The sequence below is a fragment of the Varroa destructor genome, unplaced genomic scaffold (genome assembly GCF_002443255.2).
Source record: "Varroa destructor unplaced genomic scaffold, Vdes_3.0 BEIS01000003.1, whole genome shotgun sequence".
NCBI lineage: Eukaryota > Metazoa > Arthropoda > Arachnida > Mesostigmata > Varroidae > Varroa > Varroa destructor.
Window position 1 is genome coordinate 48353077 of NW_019211456.1, and position 23263 is coordinate 48376339.

The window sequence follows — 23263 nt, forward strand, 5'->3', positions numbered from 1 at the left end:
TACAAAGAGACCTTGGTTCTCAGCGAATTGAATAGGAATTGGAGGTCCAAGATTTAATGAGTTTCTGGCCGATGCCTCCTGCACCCATTTCCTGTGATCGCTTCGCGTGGTCAAACGAGTTCGCTCCTATTTTTGAGTTTCAGACCAGTTGACCTGCTGTCTTGATTTTCAATCTCTCATAACAGAACCTGACCAGGCAAAATCTGAAGGGCGGTCAATAGTGGCTAAACAGGCTGCTCGGCTCCCTCTCGTTTAAGACGGTCGGCCGACTAATTTCAGAGCAGATGAAGCCCTAGTGAAAATCAAAGGAAGAAAGAGAAAGGAGCATCAGCGTCCGCCTCTTATTTTGACTGAATAAGTCAGCAAAGATTTATCCTACTGTCTGTGTTACTTCTGCTGCCACTGCCGCTGCCATCGCTTCCGTTTCGGTCTCCAGTTCTTGCCAGGATGGCTACAAGCTATAGAAGGACGGACGGCACAAGTTGTAGTCGTAGCGGACGACGGTTCATGCGAATACTGCCGACAGACTCCTGGTTGCTTCTACTATGACCATTAAGACAAAGTCTTCCTCTTCTCTTTTCAAGCAAACGTCCCCCGAGGCAGGCAGGAAGCCGCAATATCGGTTGGCGAGCAAAGTTCGAATGGTCCTTGTAGCAGCTGGTACTTGTCTCTGCAAATGGCAGGGGGTGGAAAGCTTTGCCAGTCGCCCCTGCCATTTCGGCCGATGTGACATTGGTTCTCGTTAAATATGTACACAAGAGCCTGGCGGTTTTCGTAACGTTCGACGCCTTAGTGGCCTTGCTATCCGCCCTTGCTATCACCCCTACAGACACAGCGCCTTGCTATCGAATGTACAGTTGCCATTTTAGTGAGTCTCTATGCTTCTTCTACTCCTTATGTGGACAGATAAGGCAGAATGGTAGAAGAGGGATACAGATACGAAGACAATAGAAAACCAGGAAGTTGCTAGTTATTGCAAGATATAGTCGAATAAGTGTATCGCCTCGTTCCGCTTTTACAGGCTGTTAAACCAACTGGTTCGATTAATGGCGGTATAAAGGGTGTTCAACTTCAAGCAGGCGATGCATGAGTGAGTCACTGAGTATCTGAGACAATGAGGTATAGAGATGGAGAGGAGAATGAGATAGTGCCGGTGTATTTTGGCAAAGTCTATTTAATTTTGGTAGTGGAGAAGCAACATGCTGATATTCATTAGCATAATGCTAGTAATACAAATTGTCGCTTGTTGCTGTCAGCAATGGATTGAATGAGAGGCATTAGCTGGTTTAAGGAACCGAGTCTTAAGAGTTGTATAACCGTTCTGTGAACATGGGTCTGGCATACGCTGACAATTCGTTCTTGCTACGAAGCAACGTATTAAGCGTACAGGTTTACTAGGAACATATTTTGATTCATGTGTCGTAAGCCACTCGAAAACTCAGGAACCTATAGGCAACGCCTTCTGGAGTATGCAAGCCCAAAAGAAAATACCGTTTGATCTCAGTACTTCGTTTGATTTCGATGACTCCTTCTGTGTTGTAACTGAAGGTTAGCTGAGAGTTGGATCGCTTAGTGGAATATCATGAATTTACCTCTGTTGTTAATACATTCTGCGGTCGGCGGCTGAAGCAAGCTCCAGTCAGATGTCTTGACTATCTGCTTAGCATAACCTCAAGGGAAACGAAGTACTCTTGGCCATGGTGAAAAATAGGTATATGAGGAAGCGATCGAGGTTCATGGTTGATTCTAGAATATGTAGACTGCACTTCAGTTGTGCAAAGTAATTTTTAATGCTCCCTATGAAATCTAATAATTTATGGATCTGGTAAAGCAGGCGTTGTATATTCATAAAACAATCGGGCTATACGTTTTCTTTAACGCTCATGAGGAAAAATACGTTTCCTAGGGAAGCAACTGGAGAACTAGATCCATGAAAATTATCTTCGGTGCAGCGGCTTAAATCAAAGCAAAACATTTTTTGCTTCCACTTTTTTAGATTATCTCAAAAATCGACCTGTAGATAATCAGAAGTAACTGGCAGAACTCAAGTTTTAAAACTGTCCCAATCTACTTTCGGGCAGTTTCTGTCCTATATTATTTTGCACGTAGTTCCGTCATCGTTTCGTGATTACTGAATGGCTAATTAAAATAGCTTAAAGAAGAAATTTAACTAATATCGTGTACTGAAAACTCATATAGATGATCGGCACGCAACCATCTGTTACTAGTATTATATTTATAAAGGCTAGCAGCTAATTGTCAGTTATTAATATAAAACTTACGATAAAGTTACAATAACCCGTTGACGGTCGTTTATCAGTGATATAGAAGCAAAGGATAGTCAAGGTAAAGTTTGCAGAACAGGTCTTCAAAGGCTAGCAGCTAATTGTCAGTTATTAATATAAAACTTACGATAAAGTTACAATAACCCGTTGACGGTCGTTTATCAGTGATATAGAAGCAAAGGATAGTCAAGGTAAAGTTTGCAGAACAGGTCTTCAAAGGCTAGCAGCTAATTGTCAGTTATTAATATAAAACTTACGATAAAGTTACAATAACCCGTTGACGGTCGTTTATCAGTGATATAGAAGCAAAGGATAGTCAAGGTAAAGTTTGCAGAACAGGTCTTCAAAGGCACGCAGCTGCCTCAGAAAGAGAGATCCACACAGCCTAACGATGATAAGGGAAATTGAACAAAATAGAGCCCAGATTTTTTACATGCCTATCCCATAACTACAACGTCTTCCAATTCGTAATGTTTGTAATTTTTAAACTAAACTAAAAAGCAGGTAATGAAAATGTTACTAAATGTACTAGTTAAATTACCTGCCAGACAAAAAAATAACGACGAGGCTAATGGAGCTATATTTAGTTCTTTAATTGAAATAAAACTTAATGAAGAAAATTCCGTTTGAGGTCCAGGCGTTATCGGCATAAAGATGTATTATGTTTTTCTGCAGACGAATAATTAGAGCTACCGCTCCCAAAATTCTATAGAAGAAATTAGATTCGATATTTTATGTTTACTACTTTCAGCACAGTCGTTAAGTAGAAGGAGATCAGGATGCAGCCTGTTGTCCTGTGGCATTTTGTCCCGATGTGATCTTCTTTCATGAGAAAAAGGCGCGCGAAAATTGCCCATATCAAATCACGTGTCGCTCTACCACAGTCGCGTCGTTTTTCTATTGCTGGACTATATTAATGCATTATTATTATCATTAATGCATATATTAGCTGGTTCACATTGTGCTTGCTTTGTTCTCTGACATTTCGGAAACGGCTTTCAAGCTACTGCATGCGTTTGTATGTTTATATGTCTTGGTGTTGTGGATCAGACAAAAGGCTCGGGATCAATTTTCTATTGTTTGCAAATTATTGGCCTCCGCTAAGAATGCAGATCTATTCATAAACGTCGACACCCGACGTTTACAACATGGGAAGTAGAATGAGCGTAAAGCTTATACCGCCCTCAGTCAATGTGGGGAAATCTTATCCGCTGCTTTGTTCTCCGATTCAACTGCCAGCTCAGACCTTTTTCTATTTTTTCTCATTTTTCATTTTCTTTTCAATAGCACTTTAACTATCTTCTCACTTATGTTAAGTGGTTTCAAGAAAACCCATTATCGTGTAAGCAAACTTTTCCTTTTCGTACAGACCCAGCTCATTACCATTTCTCTATTACCAGTTCTATAACGAACTGCACGTTCTGGCTATACAACTAACTATATCTGTACAATAACAGCGTCATGCAAAACCCATTCGTTGCGATAACCAACAGAGGTTGGCCTTTTTTGACCCACACTCAAACCTGCCCTGCCTCCCAAAGCAAAAACATACTAAATTTAATAGGCTTATGGCAGGCCGTGAATTTCTATACTAAATACCAAAATACGTAACGTCATACGGCAATACTTAAGTTAGATATAGCGCTTGTTGCACTACAAAAATATATAGTCTGCGTTGTGTAACGAGTACAACAGAATATAGAAATATTATAACCCAAACATGAGGTCCATTTTCGATAAGGTATTGCATTACTAGGCTTCGGCGCGCACATTTTACATGAAGTACGCTTCGCACATAGACATGCTGATGCTTATAAAAAGGAACGTATCTGTGCACGACCGCTGCCAAACTGGACTGGTCGACTTTGTACATCATAGATATCTATGTTAGAAATAATAGGTTGATTAACTGATTTGGGTTAGGCTGGCTTCGCGAGCGCTGTACACTCGGTCTATAATTTGCCGTGACTTCACTAGACTGCAGTTCAATCGGCTCCGTCGAGAATGAGCGGTAGAACCTGATCTCGAGACGGACGCAACGCTTAGGCCGAAACTCCATGCACGCTTCTAAGAAAAAACTGTGTGTGAGTTCTGATGACGTTTTGGAAAACTATATGGGATGGCCATTACAGCAGCAGCCGATCGCTGACCGTTGAACTGATCGCTGCAAAAAGCAAAAGGCCTTAGCCTGGAGCAAACAGAGGTCCTGCAGAGAATAGCAGTGGTAAGAACGAGGCCAGCAGCAGCGTAGAAGGAGTTGAGGGGGCACAACGCGCGGCAACGCCGATCGAATATTGATAAGGATACGAGAAGTTAGCGGGCGGGCGAGCGAGCGAGCGTAGCTGATTACTTTGTTTTTCTTCTTCGAGAAGGGCAGAAAGCTGAGCCTGCAGTTCAATCCCTTCAGATCCAGCTTCCAAAGTTCCTCTCACTATCCGCATGCTGCTAGTACCCACTTCCATGACTTCCACCGCATGTTTTACGACAGGGACTACTAGTACTATTACATTATAAGGGCGGTTAAGACCAGCCGACTATGGCCTACAGCAGTGTATGTACAGGATCTTTCGTCGCTGCAAGAGAGGCTTTTTCACAGAAATGGAACACCGTCTGATGAACCGGCTAGTCAAGAGGCTGGGCAAGCGAATGTCCACCAGCCTAACTAGAGATCCGTCTCACGCCAGACAGGTCGTACTCCACACTGCTCTACCGCTGCCAACGACACATGACGATTAACGAGAAACAACTACTGCCGCTGGAAATACAGCGCCGCCACGCTTGCGTCTCGCCTCCGAAACTCAGACGAATCATCTCTGCCTTTTAAGGCTGCTGCTATTATGTTCATAGAAAACGCTAATCTTCCGAGTTCCAGACTTCTTCTGGGATTCCTCTGATTCTACTGACTAATACTCAACGATAGTGAGTTAATAAGTGCGAAACAACTAAACAGGGCAGGCTGGTTTAAAAAAACATATTGAAAGTAAGCAAATATGGCACTATCGCCCTTGGCACATAACACAGCAACATATGCTAAAAATTAGGGAAGTAGGATAGATTTTGTCCTGTTAGGAATGATTAAAGTTTACCCGCTATAACTAACATAAATGGTAACCACCTCGTAGGGAATAATTAGATGTTCATATTGTATCTCTGTAATATAATTGGAACAAATTGTGCTTTCTTAAAAATCAACGTGTTTTTTTACTTCGTATTACTTTCTGATCGAGTTCCGAATGGAATGCGAAAAAATATGCACACCTTTGAACTACTGATCCGAATTTGCCCACTATTATAGGCAAAGCAAACGATACAAAGACTCGCACTCTTTGTACGGCGGCCGCGACAGATAAACGACTGAAGAGGCATCATGCTTTTCGCTATTTCGTCTCTTCTTGTCCCGTTTTACCTGCCACCAATATGTATGGATGCTGTTCGTTTACCACTCCCGTACCGCTCCGTGCTTTACGCTCGAACTCGAACACATTTTGGTGCTAAGCGGTCAAGTCAGCAGCTATGTTACGACGCTGCTGAAAGATGCTGCCGTAATCACTGCCGCCACCTGCAGCAGCTATTGCTACCCGCGGTGCGGCTCGATAGGTCGATACGTCCGTCTATGTGAGAGGGCAAAAAAAAGAGGCAGTACAGATATGCGTTGAGGACCTTTTGAGTGGATCAGGTGGTGTACCTCGACATCTCACGTTTCAGTGTGCGGTCTCTGGGAGAAGAGAAAGCTCGAAAATAGCTAGACGAAGGTCTGAAAAAGAGTAGGCCAACGTCGACGGGAACATAGAACGACGTATACAAGAGCGATCAACGACGAAGGCATTCAGAGCATAAAAACCGTGACCCTGATGCCGTAAGCATGTATGCAAGGAAACTGCCACGATTCATCGTCACAGAGTAACTACAGTCATTGGCGTTTATTATTGTTAGCGACTATATTTGGTGCAAAGATGATTTTATCCCATAAGCATATTTTAAATAGGCTAGACATTTCCTAACCGAGTCTATGATTTTTTCGAGTGAACTTCCTATCTCCTAGTCACACCGGTCACCGGGTGTTCGTCGTACAAATAAGTATATATAGTAAATGATCTTATTTACCAAATACGAACAACAGCAGATCTAAATAAAATTTATATATGAAAAACTAATGGTTAAATAATATTGTACATATTATTTTGTTTATTTAGCCACATACATAGCTGTGGAGGAAAATGTTCGTCAGTTCTGGCGGCTAGCGGTGCGGCAATACGGAATTACTATATTGAGCAATAGTTTACGAAATGGACCGTAATTTAGTAGGTCTTACATAGCAAGACGCTGCTGAATGAATACAAAAACGGCTATTTATATGGCCATACGATGTATGCATTTACAATTTTTATTATCGTCCTTGCTTTTGTTTCATATTCTAAACAAGAAATTGATGAAGTCATGAAGAGTAATCGCTCTTCGGACGCGTCGGTTGATAGATCGATTATGATTTGGGGCGACGCTTTCAATGAAAGCGGTGCCCACGATTGTTATTGCCCTATTTGATCCTACCTCTCATCCTTCTTCTCGTTTCTAATGCATAGTTATCCGTTCGCCGTGCGCCTGCTTTACCCGCGATTACCGGAACCTCTCAGAGCTTTTTTTTTATTAGGTAACCTCTCTAATTTTTCTATTACGTTTCCTACTCACGAAAATTTGAGGGTCTGCCTTCCATAATAACAACATAAACAAATACGTACGCCAACAGCTGCTCTGTGCCCTCGTCGTTCACTGAAAGACGTTTTCAAACAGAGGCCTAAAATATATAAATGTAACGTTTCCGAAATTCAGTCTCAGATCACAGTTATTTACTGATCTAACGTCGCTTATGTTCAATTTCAGATTCGCTAAGCCGCATTGTAAATCGGCAATTTTAGCTTGAAGTAGCAATATTTGCAATTATTTTCTAATGATTGTCGTTTTTGTAAGGTGGCAATAAGCTACGTATAAAAGTATGTGCCCGAGATAAAAACGACAAGAGGTAACAGGTGATCATTCGCGTCATGCGGTTTGTTTGCTAATTCGAGAAACATGCATGCACGTTTCCGTGCCTAACATTCGTCAAAGTCAAGCTATTCAGCTGGAACGAAGCAGTCAGCCGTGCATATCGCTCACAGTCGCTAGTCCTTACGGCGCCCAAGGGACGTACTAATTTCTGTCAGGACAAAACGTTTTTTTTTCGTTGCTCCTTCCCGAAACACGTCGCCGACAGCGGTTTGTCGGCTTCAACTTTCCTGGTCATCGAAAGTACACTAAATGGGAGAAATTACAACCTAAACTTAACGCTGGCCTATTGTGCCAATTGGCCGTAAACTAAATAATGCAGCACAAATATTTTACTCCTTTTGCAGTACACTCACAAAGGTTCGGCGATAAAAATGTCGCAATCCATCGAGTCTCGGTCTTAGTCTCTGTAGTTCAGTGGTCACCTGGGTTTGACTGTCGCTAATCAGCAAAGGGGTCGTAAGTGACTTTAAATGCCATCGTCTAAAATCGAGAAATCTACTTTTCTCTGATTAACAGTAGACAATAAAGTTTTATTTGTCTTTTTTTAAAGCTAGAATTATCTATGGACCTGGGCTGCGTCTTAGACAGAGTTGGGCAAATATCGCCCTTGCAGCGTTTGCGGTATCGTAACACGTATCGAAATGAAGCGTTGAGAAAAAAACTCAAAATCGACAGGAAGTGGAACTACGTCCTTTTGTTAGGAGACCCTCGATATGTTTCCTGCCAAGCAAAGCTCAACACACTCCTTTTATTCTAGCTGGGGTAACTATGGTAGTATAACGTGAAGAGAGTTAACAGTATCCTGTGTCTTTTCTGTTACTGGTTTATAGCTTTTATTTATATTGTACCATCTATATAGTAATGTTACGACGGTGGCTTACACCCTTCTAAACCTCTAAACTGGTTTCAACCTTTCTGCCATATTTAAGCGTTTCGAATTTGTTTGAAATGCAATAAGAAGAACTATACTTGTAAACTTGCGCATCCGCGACAACGGGAAACAGAGCAATGCGTCGTATCACTCGATACATAGGCGTGGCAGAGAGAACGACGCCTTATACCTACTTGGACTGCAATAATTAGCCTCTCTGCTCATTCAAGCTGGTTTGAATGAGGTTCTGCCTCCGCGTTGTCCTTGGGGACCCCCTTCCTAATAGTGATTCCAGAAGAGGCAAACCGATGGAATTAAGTAGCCTGCTTTGATTACTTCTCAGACGAGTCCTAGCTCCAGTATTTAGATCAGTGAAAAATATTTTCTCACTGCTCTACGAAATCGCAAGAATTATCCAAACAGGAAGAAGCGTTAACACGTCAGCCCTAAGAAACGGAGACCCTATATAAAATAATTGATAATTTTATTCAGGTGATCTTTAGGAGCGACGAAGGCCAGTACACTATGCGGTAGGACTCTCCATAGATGGCAGATGTTGCGCTTGCACATTCCAGTCCTTATAAAACTAGCCAAATGCGAAAAAGATATACTTTATTTAATTTCGCATTATTAAGCATTTTCCAAGCGGGCTAGTCTCATTTGTGCAGTAAATCGTGCATGTTAAATTCTCTCTGTATGGGTACTTCTGTCACTTTATTGCAACTTGCGGAGTTGCTGGCGTTATCTGCCTTACGAATCCTTCATTTCTAGATCAGAGTTTGAAATCTGTCTTTTGGCTCTTCTTATCTAACTTTACCCGCTAGTAAATTCAGAGTGGAAACGGGTGACGCCACGAATCGTATGAATATTAAACGAGGCGGGCTGTATCAACGGTAGGGGAATCATACGTCGCGGGCCAAAGTAAACAGGGGAATACGGCAGTATAACGAATCCCACCCGGCGCAGTAATTGTTAGTGGAGTAGCGACTGGTGGTAGCCTACAGACTGTAAAGGCTGTTTTTACCTTCGTCCCTCTTTTTCAATCAGACTTCAAAGGTTCCGATTAAAGCGTCCGGGAACTAGACGGAAGATGCCGAAGGTTTCAGAGCGGGAATGAGGTGTAGCCGGTATAGGACTTGCCCATGTCAGTGCTGGGCTTTGCAGATTGTTGCTAACAACTGAAAAACAGCCGGGGACGGATACGAGTAAAGACGTCTGAGGGCAAGCTGTTTGCGAAAGAAGCGGGCCTCAAACGAGGAGATTACAGATCCGAAGGTCGATGTCACAAATCTTCAGACAACGGACCGCTTTTGCAGCTGTAACCCGGATCACTTGTAAACCACTTTATAACAGGAGATGATGTAATAACAATCTGTAAGTGAAACGGCAGGGTGGGTGCTCTACAAATGAAAGCCGAATTGGCCCGAAAGATGCGTTAGCCTCTTGTGCAAATACATTGCACTTCAGCGTTCTTCCCTACCCTTTACGCATATTTGCGATCTAATCTGATTACAACGATCGACAACATATGTTCTTTCCACCATCATTCGATATACATACGCGCGTATGTGCGGGATGGTCAAAGAACAAGACAACGTTAAATATCTGCTTTTGTCTTTTCTTTGATTTATATATATATATATATATATTCAAGAAAGTATACGGCCAACATACTCGAAGTTCGATTACAAAGCATTATTTTTAGACTACTCGTCTCTCAGAACGCGTATTTTTTTAATAGCCCACATGTATACGACTACATACAAATAGCAAACAGAATCCGTTCAAAAATATATTGTACAAACTGGATTGAGGCAGGCAACGTTCGCTTGGTAAATCGAACGTCGGGTTGCGGTAACACTCGTTCGTGTGATAGCGTTACGTTTACGCTAAACAAGTCCTTTGTACGCAAATTGCTAAGCATTCCCATTGGACGAATAGTAATGTATTACAATATCTGGACACAAAGCGCCCAAATTTGGACACCGCCATAAATTTACCCGGACCAACATAGATGTGCCACGATCATTTAGTCTACGATAGTCTTTAAACGGCCTTACTAAGATATAAGGTCTACCTCGATTGTCTATCCCTGACATGCTTCAAATCCGGTACGACTAATGGTGCGTGGCTGCCAATCATGTGTTTTTGTAGAAAACAGGTTTTACGCGCTTTTTTTTTGTAGGAGTGTATCTAAAACGAGAATCTGCTTACCTTCTCAATTTGACTTTGCGGAACCACGTGACTGTTGACTCGGGCCTTATAAATCGTAGTGCTCGCGTGGTACTGCTCCCTACATTTCGTTGGGAAAACTGTTAAAGAAGCCAAATTTTCGATGACAGAATCATCTACCCTCCCTTGCTTTCGGTGTAACTACTATTATCAAATCACACGATGTTTTTTTTACCTAGGCCTAGATTGTTTCCTGAGCTTTTGAAATCCACCATCAGGCATGCCATGATCCCATCGTAGATCTGTGTAAGTCTATGAGGATTAAGACCGGTTAACAGCAGAGGTAATTTGCTGGGATATTTGAAGTATTCGATGATTTACGATTTAGGAGGACGCTACTGGTATTGTTAAGGAATATCTTTAGCGAACGGGAATGAGTCGAAAAGTTCAATTACGAGTCGAAAAACAATAACAATAAGCGGTATGACGGAGAGGACCTTATATGGTTTGCATTGTTACAGTCTTATAGAACTAGTTGATGATTAAATGGTATATAACACCGTTTCTTCCAGCGCTATCCGTTTCTTCCTCTAGTGCTTGACTCTCATAGTATCAACTTGATGAGATCATGCGTCAACATTATGGCTTTGCAAACGAGCAGGTGCAGGTGTAGGTGTCGCTCTGTTCGAACACCCATAAGACTTAACTAAGATCGGTTCAAGCATTATTTGGTTTTCATTGCCAATATGCTTTGTTCTGCCACTGAAACCATTGCCACTGCTTCGCCGTCCGCAGAAGCTAGTCAGCGAGAATCTAGCTGGGCACTTTCCCGTCGCAGTTCGCTTATCTGCTTGAAGTTAGCTATCATGCTTTCGTCCAGGCAGAATGCTTTTTTGCTTCAGCCTTTGACGGTAAAGGGTCCATGAGTTCTCCGCAGAAGCTCCGTTCGTTTGTGACCGTGGTGGTACAAGCATACGTTAGTGTAGGGCATACAAAACCTGCTTATTCAATGCCAAATGCAATCCACTGCCTTCTTCCTCTACTAATTGAGCTGGGGTTGGCTGTTGCTCCTCAAGCTTTCATTTCCCCCAAAGATAGCCTAAAGACAATCTCAAAAGTTGATGGAACATTGATCTTAATCATCTTCTTGCTTCTATGGACTGTCAGTAAAAGCGGTACATAGGCGCAACATTGCACCTGTATGGACCGACAAGCGCTTGGCCTGCATCGAGCATTGCCGATATCATCCGCTAATGCTATGTAAAATAAGCACGTTTGTGATACGAAGCTGTACGTATAAAATATAATGAATTATCTATTAGTAAAATGCGAGATGGTTATAAAGTAACAAATGTATATATCTCATATTCATTATATTTATATATATATATATATATATAGTTATGGTAGTTATGGTGTAATTCCATTGTAAGAATTAAATACACGCTTAAATAATAGCTTTTACTGCCTGTTTCGTATGCACCATACTTAGGACCCCTATATCATCTCACGTATATTGATGAACTCTGAAATCATACCTCAAACGATCGCCTGCACCTAGCGTTTTTCCTCAGGGACAATAGGGTTTTGATATTTCTTCCAAAGCTCGTCAATATTCCGCGCCCGTATTTTTATCTATGAGCAGTATAGGGATCTTAGGAAGGCCATCTCACTATCACACTTTCAACTTAAATGGACATGCACCCGTTGTCTGGTCAATTCGTATCTTCAAAAACGACTGTGAATATATTATAGGAAGTAATAATGCGTTATTCGAAATCTGCTTCGTGTTTTATGCCCTCCATCCACCCAAAGATGTCTGTATACGTTTCTCCCAGCCAGACATATTTAGCAGGACGAAGATCTTCAAGAGGCTCGAATGTTTCCCTATTCGCTGTAGTCCTATGGAATAGACCTTTTCTTCAAGTTCTTTTACTAGGATTACAATGGACCCGAATATGTAGAGGTAGTAGTATACCCAACCAGCTACGTAAACACAGACCTCATTATGGCTAATAAAACTCTACTTGTCCGATAGATCTCTTACATCGTTAGTATACGTTCGAAATCGTTTACGATACAAACACTTTGGCACGACTCAAATTCTAAAATATTGAAAAGGATCGAGAATAGAATTACAACGCCTAATTGAATGGAACTTACCTAAACCAGTCTAGTTAAATCCTGGAAGAATATCAGTCAGTTTGGCTATAACAAAGGCAATTAACAATATTTTGTTATCGAACCAGATAACTATATCATGACTGAGCTCGCCAAAGTACGCAACCAATTATAGCCGTGACACTATCGCATGCGTATGTAGGTAAGATATCGTACGCTCTAACAAGGCGGCAAATAATGTCTGGGTAGAGCCCCTTCCTAAACCTACGCATGCATCTTTCATTGACGTCGGTAAAAAGTAGTCAACTTCCTGTGGCCTGCACGGATACTTATTGCTTTAACCTCCCTAACCTATCGATCAAACGAGTCAGCAGATATCGCTGCAGGCATAAAGTAGGTCAACACTGTGAAGACAAAGCAGCTTGCAGCGTCCGGGCCGTTTGACGAGATATGACAACAGGCTAAGCATGGGCAAGAGCTACCGATACTTTTAATATGTGACCAGGGCAACTAGAACGTTTCGTGGCTAGCATTCACCTTTACGATGAAAAAAAAACCACTACTATATCGATTTTCATATAAAAATAAACAACTTCTTAATGCATTAAAGTAAAATTCATAGTAGAGAAGCACTCAGGACCAGAAAAATAGGCCTGAGCAAACATCAAGAATACAGTAATATAGATATCTATGCAAAAAACACCTTTGGGTAGGACTTATGCTAATAACTGTACGGAATTTTTAGGACAGGTAGTTCACCGTTGTTAATGCTGTGACCTAGTAAGGTACCCATAAGAAAATACATTATATTGTACAAGCCACTAATGCTACTTTTCCACAAGGCTAAAACACCATACAGGTTTCGCGCACTGGCGCCACTTACCTCACTGGCTTTATTTGTATTTACTCGTAATTTCGGGCTAGATTAAATTGTTATGGTCTGTTACAGTTCTGGGTATACAACTGCTAGTTGGACACGTGCGCTCTATTGCGGCAAGATGACGTTCCGTATTGACACAACCTAAAAGGCTACCGATACAGCGGTCACTGCGTGTGTAGAAAAAAGACAACACAGGTGTTGAGGGGGTTCAGCTGCTATTACCACCTTATATTCTATGTCTCTAGGACGGACGATTGCATCGAGATTTTCGAAAATCAAAGCAGACTTCGATCGACTTATTCGCAGGCTTGCGTTATTATTGTAAGAATGGCTTCTAAAAATAAGCCTGATACTCCTGAGTACGGCTCGGATTGTATATAGTGGGCTCATGGACGTGTGGCTGTTCGACTATATAGTATATAGCTATAATATTAACCCATATTTCGACAGCAACCAGACCATGTAATTACGATTTTCGTCAGATCCTATGTAGTTGTATCATTTCTGAAGGAGGACAACGAAGTAGGCAAGTTGCTACTGTGACACGGCTGGTGCATGCGGGTTCACTATTAGAAATAACAAAAGTCATCATGAAAGTTCACTGACTTCCAATTGTCTAGATGGAAAAAAACACACAAGTAAGCGGACGATGCTATAAAGGTAACGTATCTGCATTCGAACGTCGCTGCTACCAGAACCTATACTACCAGCATGAGTTTGATCAACATCATCCAAGGTCTACTTCAAGGAGATTACCGAGCTAGTTCTGACTTCGCTAGATTTTCAATGGCCTGCACAACAATCAAACCGACATTATCGCCTGAGGGGGCTTTAAGTCCAGCTAGACCTGTGAGCGACTGGACATTGCCTAGAGCCTCCCACAGGACAAGCACATCCATAGGGGAAAAGACTTCTCAGCTCCTCAAAACTATCGAGTTCTGCCAGCATTCAAACACCCTCAGCATCGGTCGCACCGCAATCTTTTACAGAGCCTCGGGCATTTTAAGCACTTCTCGTAGTTGGCAATATTAAGCTGGAGTAGTAAACGGGTAATTGAGAACGGCAAGGTCCGTCAAAGTTTGAGAAGGTTCGCTTTTAGTCACACACTTCGCACAAGACTGTACGGATAGTACGACTGGTGGCGAGGAAGCCGCTGAGGCGTCCGCTGCTGATGTCGACTGTAACTCTCAATCTGAACTTTTCCCGCTAGAAACCTAGGCACGAACTCCCGGCGTCCTTATTCCGCCTTTCGTCAATCGATGGAGAAAGAGCGCACTAACAAAGTGTATATGGTGCATGTGTGCACTTATATAGCAGCGGACGAACGGGCTTAGAGGGGTAAATCTTAGAGAGAAAACAAACTCTACCGAGATCATCCCTAATTTCCAAGTGACACAGATATCGAGGACTATCTAAGGACTTAATATGCCGTTCATTTTGCCTGTTCTATCTACCTGTCGAGAAGGGACTTTGTCAACAATATTTTCAACTACTCCCCTGCACGACCCCACTAACTCCCACCTCCCCCTACATTATTCCAGCCTCTTTGCCTGTCACTTTCAAAAACTCGCGTCATATTTCACCGCTATTGGTTAAAGCAACCAAACTTCTTCCTATATAATTCGAATTTATTTTGCAGCTACATAAATACGGTTCTTATATAATACACAAAAAAAAATCAAAAGCAAATATTAAAAGAAATAAAGGGTCATGTATGGGTTGGACTGTGTAAGGAAAACGCATACATCTGTCGACTAATTAACACATGGACGCAAACAGATTATTTACCAATTATTAATTTGCGGTGACATAAAAATGATTACATATATTAAATAAACCTACATATCGACTGCAAGTGAGGGCGAAAAGGGTACGTATTCCCAATAAGAAGGATGGTTAGAGGCAATGTTCACCGTAGTACCGACACAGGCATAAGAGCAGGTAGGATCACGCACTGCGCGCCGTGTTGTGTCGTTACTAGCGAACTGGGAATAAACAGTGTGTTTCCGGCGCAGACGTACTCTGCTTTGTGTGCCAAGAATTTAACAAATTCGTTTAGACACAAGTCTGTTTTTGGAAAGAACCTATTGGGTGATTCAGTAGGCTTTACTCAATAGGAGCCAGATAAGGCGACTCTAGGCATTTACCCGATATGCAGATACCCGACTCAGATTCGGCTTCCGCCTACGGTGCATTTGCAAGCGAAGTGGGAGTGCACCACTAATTACAATCAGAACACCATTTTGAAGCGCAGTGACTGACTACCTCTTAGACATCAAAAAAGGTTTATGCCCTTTTTTGCCGTATAAAACGCCTACGTTTTATCAAAGGAAGGCAACCGCAATGACATACAAAAATACATGGAAATGACATGATGGTAACTAGTAATTTTTCTACGACCCGTTTGACTAGCGAGTTTCGCTGTTTATTTCAGCTCTTCCGTAGTACGGTCAATTATTACAGTCTGATTCGGCAGTATTTTCTAGAGGCCAAAGTTCTTATGTGGTTCATGTATACTCTTAGATGGAAATGCTGTAGATATATCACTAAATCGTCCATCTTCTGAGAATAACAATGGGGTTCTGTTCCCCGTAGGATTTTCGTAGTGTTTTCCTTTTTGGGGCTAAACATTCGACAAAATACATTTACTGTTTTAACCACCAGCCGATGCCAAATTGCATATTGGTATCAGTACTAGCATTATAAGCTAATCGCCTTTGCACACTGAAATGAGTCAGGAATAACATAACCCATTACTTTTTTTTTTCAATCTTTTTTCATTTTTCAATTCATTCACATTTCAGTTTTTTATTAATAAGCAGCTGCCACTTACTTATAAAAAGCAGCAGGTAAAAGTGGTTACGGAACGTCTACGTTGAGAAAAAATTTACGCTTCTTATCTACCAAGGTCCAGGTCGAGGGAGGGTCCAGGGAGCCGTTTGTCTACTGAATGGCTGAATGAATAGAAATAAAAATTATCTACTTCTTTACGTAGTTCCACATATCTGCACAATTTGTTCAAGCCGCATTTTTCATAATTTTGGCTAGAGGCGTAACGTTAAATAGAACGCAACGAAACGTACCTCATGGGCACTGGAACCTTTAGCTGTTATACTGGCTCGAAAACGCTAACATGACGTCGCAGGACGGTAAGGACCCCAAAGGACAAGCCTTAAGCTTGCATGATAGTACTGATGAATTGCTGAATATACAATAGGGCCAGGTCGATGTCGATGTCGATGTAGATATAGACAATTTGAAAGGGAAATCATTGATCCTGTACTGTGAATTACGCCGGTTTAGAGCGAGGGCTCCTTGTGGCATAAATTGCGGAATAGTTTTGGCGCTTGTTTTTAAAAAATATTCCTATTTTTGTTAATAACACTACTTTTCCATTTTCAATTTGTCCTATTTGGCAAAACTAGGAACAGAGTTCGCGGTCTCCGTGCGCTATGTCGATAGCACAGAATTGTGAAATGGCAAATATCAAGCAGGGTAGGCAAAAATAGGTTTGCTGTGGGGTGCATCAAAATAAGGTTTTTTGCCATTAAAAAATGTATAGTTGAGCCGGAGCCGGAGTCGGTACCAATTGTAAACTGACGTGTTGTTTCAACTAGAGATCTCTTTTGTCCAGATTGTAAATTTACGTCTTCCTTTCCTTTACTCTGCTCCTACATCAGTTTTATTTCGTACAATAAATAAGACATATGCAAATCTTTCTGTATTAATGAATAGACACTCAAAGTTTTAATGAAAAAAATGAAATATTCCGAATGGCAATGGTGGTAGTGGCCGTTATAATCGAGTTCCAGGTAGACTCTAGATCACGAAATTAGCTGATGTGAAACGTTACGTGTCCAACAGTTCTAAGTGGTACAAAAGCAAACTTGCTAGCTGGCCAACATTATAGAGCTCGATCAGAAACACAGTAAGCTGACAGCTATACCTCATACGGCCAGCGTTCCTACTCAGAAGCATACGCGCCCGATTAATAGACTAAACCGAAGAACAATTTTGTCCAATCTGAGCGAAAAGCTATCGTAAACGCTGGTGATGTCGTGGGCTTCGAACGCAACTTGCCGACCCGAATAGCACGACAAAGGGGAGAACGAGAGGCTCTTGCCACCAAAGTCATTTGTGTTACTCACCATAGAAAGCTAAAAAGTGTCGTCGTTGTTCTCCTGGTAAATTTCAATGTCGTGCGCAAAGATAATTTTAGCAAACGCGTGGGACATCGGAGAAAAGCATGACCCTATTCAATCCAAATCTCGTATGTCTACTATCTAATTTTCTGAAATCTAATTTTTTTTCCTTGCGAAATCTAAAGGCTTCTAGCCACTTCGCGAACTTGGCGTTCCCTTCTACCTCTGAATGGCAGCCTCTCTTCGACGAGCCTGAACCTTAGTCGCCTTCGAAAAACGTCCAACCGCTTGTAGGTTCCACCGAACGACATAGCATGACTAATACGAAAGAGCTGCAACTTTGTACTTTTTTCGGTCATTTTTACTGCAATGTATAGTTTAGCCTTGACTTCGTAGACCTGTAGTGGAGTTATGATTTACCACCATATTGTATTGCTTCCATACACAACAGAATTCAACGGAACGATCTTAGCATAGATAAAGTTCATGCGTTTTTACATCGTTATATGCGACTGCTTACTAGTTTGTTTGACAGCTATATCTATACATGAACTACAGATGTCACAATACAGCCGTATCAAAAATGAGCTATTTCTATTCGTATTCATACGTCAGAATGGCTTTCCTTTTTTTTGAGATCTACATACAGCCTCGTATGTTTGCAGGCGAAATGCTCAAGCTATCTGCTTGTACTACCTCGGGCAGTTACGCGGGCTGTCTCTAGGCGTGCCTTATTTTCAATCGACTTGGCCATACAGCCCAGCCGAAAATTGGATAAATTGGCCTACTCTCACTTGAACGGCTGGGGGCAGACATTGCGAAGTCGTCATCGGTATGCATGTCAGCTACGCCTTCAATTTGTACATACACTGGGCACTGCAGCCTTTCTGTTGGAGTACTGAGAGACGCAAACTGAATCATGAAATTAGACGGGCCGGCCGATCTAGGGTATGCCGCACGGAAATACTATCTGGAAACTGGCACTCTGAGTTATGGCCTGCAAGCAATGGTTCGAAGATCACGCGTCCTCAACAGATCCCGCGTTAATTAACAACCTACATCCTGTTACCGGCTCACGCACACCGCATTGCAGGATATGTTAGCAGTCACAGGACTTGGTATACAGGGATCGTGTTGAAAAACCATCGGCATATAACTCGATACAACAGAGTGACAAATAACCCGTTTCGACGACATTTTCGATAACTCTATTAAATACCTGACGACATTTCTCTTTTATACCAGGGCATAGTCTGCGTCAGCACTACACGATTTCAGTCCACGTCGTGCCGGTTCGAGGTGACCGTTCTCACAATTGTTCCTTTTGTCGCTGAAATTATACGTCTGCAATTGCTCCTGAAAGATGTTACATACAAACCTGAATTGCTGGCGCGTTATGAGCGATAATGAATCAATTCATCCTCCTGTTTAATTTATAGACTCTTGTTAAAAATTTAGCAAATCTCATTTCGAGTTTGCTATGTGAGGCGCTGGGATATTCAATGCCTATCGTGTACTATGGGGCTCTATTCGATTATCCTTGACAGGGCAAATGAATGCCCTAAGCCAGCGGCTGCAGTATGCGATTTGTGGGGCTGATAGCTGCTTCTGCTTCTAAGACTACTCCTCACATATGACCATTCCATTTAAATGGAATTTCGACTCCGAACGGAACAGTCGAAACGGTCTTTATTCAGATTTGCTAATCATGGACCTCACTAGGTGAAACAGACTGGTGTCCGTCTGTTTTGTTGCTTTGGCCGAGATCTGAAGGGCCCCTTTTTGTGCGGTATCTACTGCTACTGACCTTGTCAAGTGAATTCAACCTGAAAGCATAGTTTCTACATGGTCCATCAGAAAACGCATATTAGAGAAAGTGTCCATAGGGTAGAAAGCATGAATTTACGTTACATTGTTATGACGGACCGTAAACTTCACAGTTGGATGAATAATTAGCTACTAGAGAACGGGCCTTTGTTAATTATAACCGGGCTGCGGTTGTGTCAGTTCATGTCAAAGGAAGTATTGGGCGATGAAGCTGCTCATGTCCCAGCTAGCGGGTTTGAAATATCTACAGTAAAAGCTACTTGTTTGGAAAGGGGGAATATTACTCAGTTCGGAGTCGCTTTGCTCATAGATACCGCAGGCCACACCTCGAACAAAAACATTACCTTCAATATCAGTGCTTGTCCCCTTGAAGAGTTGAATTTGAACAATCTATTTCTTAAATTATCCGATCGAGGAATCATTAGTGGGTTTATAATTTCGACTAAGACATCGAACGTTCGAGTATCAAGATCTCGTTTGAATTTAGCAACCTGGTCTCCATATTGTGCTGTCCACCAACACGCCCCATACAAACCGAAATATAATGCCTTTTTAATTAGAGGGCATACATTCATACGTGGGCATGACTCGTCGATCTTTGTGCAACTAGCAAATAGTCAGCTTTATTTTGCCCTAAAAAAACGTTGAGAATGAAGCTACTGGTGCAAGATAAACCTCGACCATACTAACAATGTGAATTTCGTTTGCCACTCGAACGTAACTCTCAAGCATCTGTAAATAGCTTCATTTTTATCTAAATTTCAGACGGTGCTATCGGCAACTGTTTTTGAGCAACAAAATGTTTTGAGCCTAATACCTAGATTCGACTAGCCGGATATTGAGCAAACATGTAGCCATATGCTTTGTTAATTTGCAGAGTGTTTCGGTAATTTTCGATACATAGTTGAATGTTTGGTGTACATTTTGTGAGCAATGCCTAGCTATTCTAAACGCATCTCTAGGTGTTATGCGAAGCTTGCACGCAAATCTGAGCTCAGACGTGAACTCGGTAAAATTTTTCGACTTCACTACGAACGTCCAATCTGTGTGGCAGGACCGGACCCTAACAACTGCCCTGGACCCGACCCCGGAGATGCCCTCGGCTCAAAAAGTGTGGGAACGCATGCGAGAATAGGGACAATCTTGAGGAAAGGTGAGGCCATATTATCTGGAGCTGAGGCTGCGTCGATGTTTACTCCTACGCAATTTTGTAGCGGCGATCTCGGGGGTCCATCATATGCATTGAGGCATGTTCTATCTTGACATTGCATGTGCATTTCAATCGATGGATATACATCTTCATCGTGTATTCGGTCTCACTGGGGCCCTCTACAGCCATTACCCAGTGTAGCTTTTCATCCTACATATAATCCAGGTGTTTATCTACAGGCATCGAAAGGAACTACTAAAATTAGGGACATTGATTTCAACGCCTACCTCAAATCACCTGCTCGATGCCTGAACCAAATCGCAAGCCTGGCAACGTGAAATTGAAAAGAACCTAATTGTAATGCAAGCGGTGTACGAATTCACGAGAGTCGTGATGTAAAACGGAATAAAACGTTCGATTCAATAAAACATAACATGCAAGGGCGTTCCATACTACCGTACGGCAAAGCTGCACCGAGAAAACAGCCATTGCCAGTTCATGAGCCTGAAATTGGCAACGATCATTGTGTAGTCGGCCACGTAAATTTCGCTTTGCGCGAAAAAGTGGAAGTTTGCAATATATTATAACTGAAAAACGTTCAGCTAGTTGGCATATCTGTCAAGTGAAAACTATACATCGCTACTCGTGGTCAAATCTTCACTACCAGTGGAACTAAAACTCAGGATGGAATCACTCGTAAGACGTATTAGGGTATTATATGATGGCAAGAAGCCGTTAAACATATAAAAATGTGCACTTATATATTCTTTATTGCTAGTGGACCTAGCACCGTTTGGCGGGATCTCATCGGTATAGCAGAATTTTCCTGTGCCAGATTCATTCTAGAGGCAAGTTAAAGATCTAGTTAGGCGAGAAATGAAGAACTTGATTACTACTTGTACTTATAAGTGGACTCCACCAGAGCAAAGCAGTCTATGTAGGACGAGTGTGGGGCATGGCTCTGATGGTTGTTTGTATTTCCGCCGAAATCTCTTAGTTCCAAAACCGATTTATGCTGACTAGTTACGCTACAGGTTGACACATTTATACGATTGATGCCGCCGGATCAATTGGCCGTGAGCACTTCGGTGGGAATATCACATATATTATACTACAGCAAATGTCCAAATCATTCATGACGTCTATAGTGACTATATAATGATATAAGCCGTAGCATCACGCAACGGAGCCTAGATTTTATGTAAATTTTTGTATCTGTATTGGCATGATCGGATCGGTTTTTACTAAAAACGACATATTAACCACTCTCATTGGAAACTCAGCTCAAAAAATTATACGAAGAGTTATCTGTTATTCAACAAGCGAACTTATCCAAGTACGTATAGCATGAGTCGCAAACATCCCAGAAAGACCTTTGGGCTAAGTAAAAGTATACATGGAGTTTTTTTTCTCTTTCTTATACACTATGCATCTCATAGAATCGTCAACGTTCAATGATCGTTCGTCTACACTGTGTACGTCTTTAGCCGTCCAGTATGTAAATAGTTCAATGTTGCTTACACTGGACGGTCATATAAAAAAGTAATACATAGTAAATATCTATGCATTTCTATTTAGTAGGAGTAGTCGGAGGAGGCGGACTTGTGTTGTAACAGTAAGTTCTACGACTACAAGGACGCCCTATGAGGAGATCGCGTTCACGAATAAAAACACCTAAGTCCAGATTGGTCCGTTGAGCTGTGCTCCGTCGGCCTGCCTGTTGTCAGAACATACGTTTCTCCGTCGAGCAGAGTAGGGCCTTACAAAAAGACCTAACGCTGGCTAATGGCGACCCTAGACAGGCGCAAAAGGACAAAGCTTTCGACCTAATACATTCGGCTGCTGATTGCTGCTCGAGACATGGAGGCCAAAGAATGACTATACATAGACGTGAAAATAGCACCATTAACCGTAACAGCAGCGTAAACGAAGAAGCGTTGTTGACGCGTAGACGAAGACAGATTGGTAAATTGGTGATCAGCGAAATCGGCACACACAAAAAATGACACAGGAAGCAGACATATGACAGACATACAATGTCAATCTAATAAAAACTAATGGGGTAAAAAAGTCCACCGATCACGTCAGTATAACGTAAATCGATGTTTCTGTACGTGCATATGCCGATCATTTTCCCTATAAAGATCATATTTTAGCCTCAAGACGTGTCATGTATCCTATTCTAGTAAATGGCTCCATCATATAACGTTTAAAGGCGTCCTAGCTTGCCTGCCAGCTCTAAGGGTATGAAATATTGTTATCATGGTGATTTTGCGCTGACGACATGCTAAACCCAGTAGAAAACCCCGTTTTCGTGGTCGGCTTTTAAGCAAACTAGAAAGAAGCCTGCGGTTGCATTCGATTAGAACGCAAATTGCTATCTTCTTATTGCCGTTGGCCACATCCATTTTCGCTTTTACTACTGCTGACAAAACCAGTGCGGCTATCATCTTTATGTAACCATCTTTAGTACACGGCCACGAGTAGGGTATATCTATCCATGCGTATCTACGTGTGCTCGTTTAATGTCTTTGTGTACGAGCATACACACCCTTTAGGTTTAGGCATATTGTACCGCGTCACTGCGGTCGATAACGTGATCTGTATATTGTGTTAACCTACCTCTGACGTAAGTTCAATCAGCCGAAAAGCTGTTTCTTAAACAATATCTTTGATTTTTTATTTACTTTGTTCGATTGTTCCAGCAAGCCTATCAGGTCCAACAAATACTGACTCTAACGTCCGAAATAATACATTTATGGTAGCGGGTGT

At 41.9% G+C, this 23263-nt stretch overlaps 1 protein-coding gene and 1 long non-coding RNA gene across 9 annotated transcripts in view; one reads left to right on the forward strand and one right to left on the reverse strand.

Annotated features, from left to right (window-relative positions):
• The window catches only part of LOC111246915 (transmembrane protease serine 2-like), an 89022-nt gene that overhangs the window by 19121 nt on the left and 46638 nt on the right, over positions 1–23263 (forward strand). The window lies entirely within an intron of this gene.
• Positions 9163–15010, reverse strand: LOC111246916 (uncharacterized). 2 transcript variants are annotated; one of them, XR_002671884.2, is made up of 3 exons: positions 13376–15010; positions 10414–10492; positions 9163–9571 (listed from the first exon to the last, which is right to left on the reverse strand). It is a non-coding gene; the product is annotated as an uncharacterized LOC111246916 (long non-coding RNA). The 2 variants fall into 2 exon arrangements; XR_002671883.2 differs by having other exon boundaries at positions 10414–10511.